Below are 10,854 nucleotides of genomic sequence, written 5' to 3'. Positions count from 1 at the left end.
TCGAGTCACCCTTGGTGACCTGGCTATGGGCCAAACCACTGGTTCGGCCGAGCCGTTTCGATGCGACTCGGTCACCAACGGCTTTCTTAGTCTTTCGGATTTTGATTTATTGCGCCGTTACACGTATTTCATCATTTCGTTGACTTGTACGCTGCTTTGGTGGCCGATGAGTACGCGAGTCACTTGGTTCGTCGATTTGGTGGCTGATGAGCGTGCGGGCCACCTGGTGGTGACCGATGAGCACGCGGGCCACTTGGTTCACCGATTTGGTGGCCGATGGGCGTGCGGATCACTTGGTTCGCCGATTTGATGGCTGATGAGTGTGCGGGCCACTTGGTGGTGGCTGGTGAGCACGTGGACCATTTGGTTCACCGATTTGGTGACCGATGGGCATGCAGACCACTTGATGGTGGCCGGTGAGCACGCGAGCCACTTGGTTCACCGATTTGGTAGCCGATGAATGGGCGTGCGGGCCATTTGGTGGTGGCCGGTGAGCACGCGGGCCACTTGGAGCTGGTTGACGAGTGCACGGGCCACTTGGAGGTGGCCGGTGAGCGCACAGGCCATTCGGTTTACCGTTTCGCCTCATGTGTTCGTCGACATCAGATAATCCTCTTAGACTTAGATAATGGTGTTCATCATCTTCTCTCTGTTTCGAGCTGTGTGTGAATACCTATAGGTATTTTTAGACGCCTACAATGATCTGCTGATAATTTTAAGATTTGATATGTATTGGTTATAAGTTATTAAATTTTAGGGTTTTGTGCGTTTTTTAATTTTCGAAGGAGTTTTTTGGAATTCTTATAACTTTTTATTTTTTATAAATTTTAGTTTTTTAGTGTTTGATAGTAATTCCTTGAATTCGTCTTTGTTGTTCACAAGTTATGAAATTTCAAAATTTTATAGTGTTTTTTATTATTTGAACTTTTAAAAGTATTTTTATAGTTTTTAAAATATTAAGGGTTTCATGTTTATTGTTTTATGTTTTGAAACGTCTGGATGTGTTGTGTAATTTTATACTTTTAAGAGTGTTTTGTGCAATTTTTGAAAATTTGTAGGGTTTTTTGTAATCTTCATATATTATAGCTTATTAATCTTTAAATTATTGACCTGCTAGTAGTTCACATAGGATTAAGATAGGATATAATTATGATTATAATAAATTAAATTTAAATAAAATATTTAAATAGTTAAGGTTAATATTGACCATGAAAAGATTTTTCTGAACTCGTATAATTTTGAGATTTGATAATTGTTGGTTATAAGTTATTAAATTTTAGGGTTTTCTGTGTTTTTTTAATTTTCGAATGAGTTTTTAGGAATATTTATAACTTTGAGGTTATTTTTTATAAATTTTAGTTTTTAATGTGTGATAGCAATTCCTTGAATTCGTCTTAATTGTTCGCAAGTTTTAAAATTTTAGAATTTTATAGTGCATTGTTATTATTTAAACTTTTGAGGGTGTTTTTTTAGTTCTTAAAATATTGAGGGTTTCATGTTTGTTGTTTTAAGTTTTGAAACGTCTGGATGTTTTGTGTAATTTTATACTTTTAAGGGTGTTTTGTGCAATTTTTGAAACTTTTTGGGGGTTTTTGTAATCTTCATATATTATAGCTTATTAATCTTTAAATTATTGACCTGTAAGTAGTTCACATAGGATTATGATAGGATATAATTCTAATATTTTTTTACGATCCGCTCCGTTGAACTTGATCTACACGTTCTTAAACCTAAACACACAAATTTTGGGGTGAACTCGTCATGTTTTGACCCTTCATCCACTCGTCATAATTTTAACGGTTTTGAATGAATAGAACTTTTTGGACGACTCAACGAATGGTCAAAACACGATGGGTTCACCCCAAAATTAGTGTGTTTGAGTTTAAGAACGTGTAGATCAAGTTCAATGGAGCGGATCGTAAAAAAAATATTAGGAAATGATGTGATTTTAGGCCGCGTCCTTAGGTGGGAGCCTAGGGTGTCACCTTAGATTCACTTTTTCCATATATATATATAATATATATGAGAAAAATATGGGTATGCTTAGTTACTAATGGTGTGTTTGGTTGCATAATTTTATAGAAAAGTTTTCTCAAAATATCTGACAATGGTAATTCTGTAATTAAAATTTTTTTATAGATTTTCGTAAACTGTGTTTGGCTCAAAAAAAATTACAGAATTGTTTTCTGTAAAGTAGAAAAAAGTACTAAAATTTACATAAATCAATTTCCTCTCAAAATGAGTGGAAATCACCCAATAATCTGACACCACATTGATACTTTTCTATAAATTTAGGGGGTGTTTGATTCAATTTCTACAAATTATAGAAAATCTTGCTATTTTCTATAAAGTTATGGGTCATTTTCTTGTTTTGAACCAAACAAGCAAAATTAAAAAACAAGAAAATTGATACTTTTTAACTTCTTAAAAATTTTCTTATAATTTTTTTAAGAAATACAAGGAAATCATATTTTGGGTGGAAAATATTTCCTATAATTTGTAGGAATTGAACCAAACATCCCCTAAGCACAAGTTTTTGTGCTTTGTAATGTGGTGATATATTCCCCTCCACTCATTAAAATCGGGGCCCACATTCACATGGGATGGGGAGTGGTTGAGAATTGAAATGAGTGGATGGAAATAGGACACCTCAGTACAAAATGTCTCATGGATAACAATGCGAGGCAGCGCGAAAGTAGTAGCCTCAGAATCTACCAAAGACAATCTTCGAATCCACCAAGTAAATATTAAAGAAAAACAAAATTTTATTAATTAAAAGTTATACTTCTAGGGCTTACAAGCCTCTACTTAAATAGAAAAAGAAACAAGACTTCTACAAGTACTCAAACTCCTACAATGACTCAAACTTTACTAAAATAGTAAAAAAAATTCCCAAAACATTAAAACTCCTAAAAATACTCCTTATGACTAGGAAAGTTCACCGGTCAAATCTCAGATCAAATCTGATTTGTTTCCTAATCAATACAGACTCTTAAAACATTGCTAAAAATAGTAAAGAACAGACTACAGATATCTCTCAAACCGTAAGGAATTTGGTTAAACAGAGAAGGTAGGTTTGGTTGTCTCCGTTTCGTCGAGATAGTCGATTTTGATATATAATTTGTCCAATTCCGACATACGGTTTGAAAGTTATGATCGTTTCTTCGTAACAAGTTATTTTCATCGATCGGGCCAGCGTTTGAGCTTGCGACTGTCCCACTTTGACATAAACATGTCTGTCGTGTGTTCTACATCACAATGATCATAGAATTTTCAAATTCTTAGACTTTGTAAGGGATAGAGAAGAGTCCTCGAAGAAATATGAACATGAATGTAGGAACAATGGAGAAGAGATGCTTGAAACGAGGGAGAAGTTGGACGAAATGAATAAAGGAGACCGTAGAAAAGAGACAACTTTATGAATGAAATCACTTTCTTTTTTAACTCAAGTTTGAAAACGAGGATATTGACCTCAAGGGAGTAGTAACGCAAAGGCAAGTAGATGACTTTGAAGGGGGGATGCTTTACGAGGGAAATTAAAAAGAGGTCAAGTGGAGTGCACTTTTTATTTGCGTTTGAAGAAATCAAATCAAATTGTGAAGTTAATGTTAATATCTAAAGCAAGAAAAATAGAAAGAAACGTCGAAGGACAATAATCTTTTAGACTAGATTAATTGGATTGCACCGATTCGTGGGATGTGTCTAGTCCTGTATTATTATTATTTTCTTTCTTAGAACACGTTCATTCATGTATTATTTTAGTTGGTGTAAAGGTTACAAATTTTATATGTTTATGGATATGACGTAATAGTTTATTAAGGTTTATACCCATTATTCATTGTTATTATACGAATAGGCAGTATTCAAATTAATAATAATTGAGATATCAAAGATTATGACTAGAAGTAACATAAGGATTAGCAATCGTGTGATCTGCTCAGGACTGATTTCTTTGTTAACATTTCTTTTGAATTTTCAGTTTGTATGATGATGGACCATTTTTATTATGTTTTTCTAATAAGTGCGCCTCAAATTTCAATTAATTAATAACAGCTTAAATTTTAAGTATTATATTATCGTCCTACCAACATAGTAGTTTATTATGTATTTATTTTTAGTTACACCTTATCTACTACTATTATTTAAGAAAAGTTTATTTCCAGTGTTCTACCCTAACGTGGTCGGTTTTTTTTAAAAAAAAAAATCTAATCATATCCCAAAATTATACACAAAACTTCCAATAATTTAGAACGGAGGGACAAATAATTTGGAAAACAAAAGCAACAATTTAATTCATAACTACGGCCACTATTTAGTAACTAACAAATCATCCATTATTTGTTAACTATCCTCAACTTTTCAAAACTAAAGATCCTTTATAAATTTCTCATCGCTCTTAAGTCTTAATGATTGACCTTTCTTATTGTAGCTATTGTTTATACGCGTATTAATATAGATTGTTAATGTGCTAACAAATTTTTTATGCACATGTGTGCACCATGTTACGCGCAAAATACCAGTGGTATTGTACTAACTCTATTTCAATCGCTAATTTTTGTAATTATTTATTATATTTCATGTTTGATCTCTATGATCCACAAAAGTAGTTGCACGTGTCACGGCCGCAACGCACGTGGCTTGGAGTTAACGTTACACGTACTAACTCGGCGTTGAAAATTTAGTTCAATTAACTATTCTCTCTCAAACTACTCTTTTTGTCATCATCTTTATGTTAGGATTATGTCTTTAATTCTTTGTATAACTTCATAAAAATTAGATATAATCAGAGATCTATCATGATTAGGAGATTATGTCTCATCATGATTAGAAGCTTGAATCCTATTATAATTAGGAAGGTAGGCTAGAGATATTGTTTTGATTTCCCTATATATATTATTCTATTGTTAGAGAAAAAAATTAAGGAGAAGAGAGATAGCCAATATTCTTGTAATTTAGGATTAGCAGAGGACGTGGCCTAATTCAAGAATATTGTGTGAGAGACGAATGTTTCGTAGTCTTTTTCCGTGCAAATGATTACAATATTGAGCAAATGTTTCACAATCTTTGCCCGTTCAAAAGATTGTAAGGAGAGGGCTTTGGAAAGAATGTGAGAGTTGATTATGTATGTGAGGTTGAGAGATTGAGAGGAGAGTTGAGTTGTTCTTCTTATAGTTTTCCCTAATACATAGTGGATTTCTAGTTTGTTGTCCTGTGAACGTAGGTTGAAGTTGGTCGACCGAACCGCGTAAATCTTGGTGTTCTTCTTCTTGATTGTGGTTGTTTTATATCTTATTGATTGTGGTGTGGCTTCCGAGTTGTGAATATCGTACTACGCAGGGAGAGTATGAAGAAATTACAGAAACTCAGAAGAATCAGGCAAACCAGGCGGCGGGCGACCGGTCCGGTCGACCGCATTCGTGCACAAAGCTTACTGTGCGACAGAAAGGAGGTCGGTCGACCGGGCCAGTCGACTGCAGGTGTTTCTGAGAGATCTAGAGCTTTGTTTTAGGGTTTGGTCTGAGAGATTTGTAACCCTATTTGTATTCTCTTGATTTCTAGTAGAAAGAACTCCCCCCTCCTTGCCCCGTGGACGTAGGCAACTTGCCGAACCACGTAAATTGTGTGTTCTTGCTGTGATTGTGGTTTGCATATTGTTTGTGGTTTAGTTCGAGTTATTGTTCGTGTTGCCCTAGAAAGCTTCCGCCGCGCACAACAATTGGTATCAGAGCTAGATCGACAACATGGGAGATGCAAGCACGTCAGGTTCGTCTCTAACAAAGGCGATACAGAGTCTGAGCATCAATAACACGAAGATTGATGTTCCGAAGTTCGATGGCAAGATCAATTTTGGATTGTGGAGGTGTCAGGTGATGGATGCTTTGGATGCACAGAATTTGGAGGAGACTCTTGAGTTAAAAGAGAAACCCGCTGAGTTGGAGGATAAGGTTTGGAGAAAGATGAACAGTAGAGCTTGTGGTGTTATTAGGTCATGCTTGACGCCGGATCTTATTTATGATGTTATGAACGAGACGTCGGCGAAGAAGATGTGGGAAACACTCAATGAGAAATATCTTACGAAGAGCATTGAGAATCGGCTTCACTTGAAGAAGAGATTTTACCAGTTCAAGATGAAGAGAGGGGTTTCCATCAGGGAGCATGTCAACAATTTCACTAAGCTACTTTCAGATATGGCCAATGTTGATATTATAGTTGAGGATGAAGACAAGGCGATGCTACTTCTGTGTTCGTTGCCCGAAGATGATTATGGTACGTTCGTTCTCACTATGATCAATGGAAGAACTACAGTTAGCTACAAGGAGGTGACCTCAGCTTTGGTGAACTATGAGTTGAGGAAGAGTGATGGTGAACCCTCCGAGAAGGCATCGGGAGATGCGTTAGCAGTTCGAGGCCGAGATCCAAACCGTCGTCAGTTCAACCGCTCAAAGTCAAAGAATAGGAGTGCCTATAAGAGTGTTGGTAGAAATCAATGTCGGTATTGTAAAGAAGAAGGACATTGGAAGATTGATTGTCCAAAGTGGAAAGAAAAAGCCGGAAAGAATAAGGGGAAAGCTGCACAAGCTCCAGAAGTGAATGTTACAAAAGCTATTGGTGAGCATTCAGATTCAGATTCTTCAGGCTATTCATGCCCTGCTTTACCGTTGGTTTGCTATGCGGATTCCACAGAGTGGATGATGGATTCGGGAGCTACATATCACATCTGTCCTAAGAGGGAGTGGTTTTCTAGCTTTGAGGAGCTAGAAAGAGGGGATGTCGTGCTTATGGGTAATGATCACGTATGCCCTATTGGTGGTATTGGTTCAATCCGGATCAGGATGCATGATGGTGTAGTGAGGGAATTAAAGGAAGTGAGGTTCGTGCCGCAGTTGAAGAAGAACATCATTTCTCTTGGGATTTTGGAGGCAGCAGGATATCGAGTGATCTTAGAGGATGCTACAGTGAAGGTCACGAAGGGTTCTATGGTGATGATGCGAGGTGTCAGGGAAAACAACCTATACTACTTGAAGGGCAAGACAGTTACAGGGGGTCTGGCAGCTTCTATCACTACAGAGGAGGACACTACCACCTTATGGCACATGAGACTTGGACACACAGGAGATAAGTCCCTACAGTCATTGGCTAAACAGGGGCTATTGAAAGGTGCTAAGACCTGCAAGATGGAATTGTGTGAGCATTGTGTACTTGGGAAGAAGACTAGAGTGAAGTTCGGCACCGCTGTTCATAACACCCAAGGTACATTGGATTATATTCACACGGACGTTTGGGGTCCTTCCAAGAACACATCTCTTGGTGGGGCCAACTATTTTGTCACTTTCATTGATGATTATTCCAGGAGGAATTGGGTATACCCGATGAAGCATAAACATCAGGTCCTGGATATTTTTGTGGAGTGGAAAAAGAAAGTGGAGCTGCAGACAGGTAGAAAGGTGAAGACTCTACGTTCAGATAACGGTGGAGAGTACAAGAGTGATCCGTTTCTGCAGTTTTGCCGGGATCACGGCATTAGAAGACACTTCACAGTTCGAGAGACACCGCAACAGAACGGGGTGGCTGAGAGATTGAACCGTACCTTGCTGGAGAAGGTGCGGTGTATGATGACGCAGAGTGGATTGCCTAGATCTTTTTGGGCCGAGGCGTTGGTTTATGCGAGCCATCTTGTGAACAGGTTGCCGTGCACTGCGATAGACGGGAAGACTCCTTTGGAGCGTTGGTTTGGTTCGGTGGCTAGTGACTATGAGTCGCTTCGGATATTCGGGTGTCCAGCTTATTATCATGTCAGTGATGGCAAATTAAATCCGAGAGCGAGGAAAGCAGTCTTTGTGGGATTTAGGGATGGAGTCAAAGGCTTCAAGTTATGGGATCCACAGGACAAGAAGATAGTTATTAGCAGAGATGTCACATTTGACGAGGCGTACATGATGAGGCCTCGAGCCCCTCAGCAGGTGGAGGGAGACCAGACAGGAGAGATATCGCAGCAGGTGGAGGATGATGTGACTCCATCCACTCCAGAGAACACTGTATCCATTGAGGCTCCTACAGAGGTGACACTGGGAGGAGATGAGGTGATAGTTGGGCAGATAGAAGATACAGTGGATCATGGGACTCAGGAACAGGGTCATGTTCAGAGGACCATTGCAGCAGATAGACCGAGGAGAGAGATTCGACGGCCAGCTATGTATAATGATGTCATGGTCGCATATGCATTATCAGTGGAGGTCGTTGATGATATGGTCCCAGCCACATTCAAGGAGGCAGAGTCTAGCCCCGATTCGATCAGGTGGAGGGAAGCTATGGAGGAGGAGATGCGGTCTCTTCAAAAGAACGACACTTGGGCACTTGCACAACTACCTAAGGGTAAGAAAGTTATTGGTTGCAAGTGGGTATATGCGAAGAAGGAGGGATCTTCTATTGGGGACATTCGGTTCAAAGCCAGATTGGTTGCCAAGGGATATGCACAGCTTGAGGGCATTGATTACAACGAGGTATTTTCACCCGTTGTGAAGCATTCGTCGATTCGGATTTTATTAGCGTTGGTGGCACAGTTGGATTTGGATTTGGTCCAGATGGATGTGAAGACAGCCTTTCTACACGGTGATTTAGATGAGGAGATCTACATGACACAACCACAGGGTTTCAAAGCTGCAGGAAAGGAAAATTTGGTTTGTAAGCTGAAGAAGTCTCTTTATGGTTTGAAGCAGTCACCAAGACAGTGGTATAAGAGATTCGACGGCTTTATGATTGGCCGAGGGTACACGAGGAGCCCATATGACCCATGTGTTTATATGCACAAGCTACAGGATGGTGAGCTCATATATTTGCTTTTATATGTTGATGATATGCTTATTGCTTCCAGGAATTCTTCAGCTATTCGAAAGCTGAAAAAGGAGTTATCATCCGAGTTTGAGATGAAGGATCTTGGAGAGGCAAAGAAGATATTGGGTATGGAGATCGAGCGAGACAGGGTGAAGGGGAAATTGAAGCTTACACAGAAGAGCTACTTGCAGAAGATGTTGAAGAAATTCAGCTTTGATGGCAATGCAAAAGCAGTTAGCACACCATTGGCTCCCCACTTCAAGCTTTCAGCGTTGATGTCACCTGTTTCAGTTGAGGACAGAGATTATATGTCGAAGGTCCCATATGCTAGTGCAGTAGGTAGCTTGATGTATGCGATGGTGTGTACGAGGCCAGATTTGTCACAGGCCGTGAGCATGGTATCGAGATACATGCATGACCCCGGGAAGGGTCACTGGGAGGCCGTGAAGTGGATTCTACGGTATGTTCGAGGCACCGTGGATGTTGGTTTAGTGTTTCAGAAGGATGAGAAGGACGGGCAGGCTTGTATTGGTTATGTGGATTCAGATTATGCTGGAGATCTTGACAAACGCCGGTCTACGTCAGGTTATGCTTTTACATTGGCAGGTGCACCTGTATGTTGGCGTTGCACGCTTCAGTCCACAGTGGCTCTCTCTACTACAGAGGCAGAGTATATGGCAGTTACTGAAGCTATTAAGGAGGCTTTATGGTTGCGTGGATTATTGGAGGACTTGGGGATTGCTCAGGAGACTATTCGGATATATTGTGATAGTATGTCGGCTATCTATTTGGCGAAGAACCAGGTTTATCATGCGCGCACGAAGCACATCGACGTCAGATTCCACTTTGTACGGGACGTCTTGGATGATGGAGATGTCATATTGGAGAAGGTCCACACAAATGACAACCCTGCAGATATGTTGACCAAAGTTGTTTCAGGAGTGAAATTTGGTCATTGTTTGAAGTTGTTGAACATCCTTCAGTGCTGAGGCCGTTGGCGGCCATTTGGGTGAACTACGTTCGGCTTGATTCCTTGGGCAAGAGGATACGTAGGCAGTCTTTCAGATGCAGCCGGTTTGATCAGTTGATTCAGATGGGGGGAGATCGCGTTTTAGCTTGAGTATTGTTCCTGGACTTGTTGAGGAACTATTGGATGATTTGGTGTCGGCTCAGTTTTTAGTGGAAACATTCGCCGAGGTGGAGAATTGAAGAAATTACAGAAACTCAGAAGAATCAGGCAAACCAGGCGGCGGTCGACCAGTCCGGTCGACCGTATTCGTGCACAAGGCTTACTGTGCGACAGAAAGGAGGTCGATCGCCGGCAGTCGACCGGCAGGTGTTTCGTCGACCGGGCGGTCGACCGCAGGAGCTCTCTGGATTTTTAGGTTCTGCTGGAAGGTGGTCGGTCGACCGGGCCGGTCGACCGGGCCGGTCGACCGGAATTGATCGCGGTCGACCGTGCCGGTCGACCGACGTCGTTTTGGGCTGGGCTTTCAGGTTTTTGACCCGTTTTGGTTTGAAATCTATATATACCCTAAACCTGATTTGTTAGGGAATAAGAAGGACGATTTTGAGCAGCCTCTAAAAGAGATTTGTTGCATCCAATTGTGAGAGAGCTTTGAGAGATCTAGAGCTTTGTTTTAGGGTTTGGTCTGAGAGATTTGTAACCCTATTTGTATTCTCTTGATTTCTAGTAGAAAGAACTCCCCCCCTCCTTGCCCCGTTGCCCCGTGGACGTAGGCAACTTGCCGAACCACGTAAATTCTTGTTCTTGCTGTGATTGTGGTTTGCATATTATTTGTGGTTTAGTTCGAGTTATTGTTCGTGTTGCCCTAGAAAGCTTCCGCCGCGCACAACAGAGTAAAATTCCTCAACAAGTGGTATCAAAGCGACGATGGTGAATCCGGGAGCGTGTTCGCAAGATAGACGACGTACAAAAGTGAAGATCGACGGCGTTACAAGAATCAAGACGAAGAAAAAGATAAAAAAGAGAAGGGACGGTGACTGCTGGCAGGAGGATGT

Source organism: Asparagus officinalis, chromosome 7 (genome assembly GCF_001876935.1).
Source record: "Asparagus officinalis chromosome 7, Aspof.V1, whole genome shotgun sequence".
In the NCBI taxonomy this organism is placed as follows: domain Eukaryota; kingdom Viridiplantae; phylum Streptophyta; class Magnoliopsida; order Asparagales; family Asparagaceae; genus Asparagus; species Asparagus officinalis.
The sequence above is the reverse complement of the archived record's forward strand: the minus strand, read 5'-3'. Positions refer to the sequence as shown.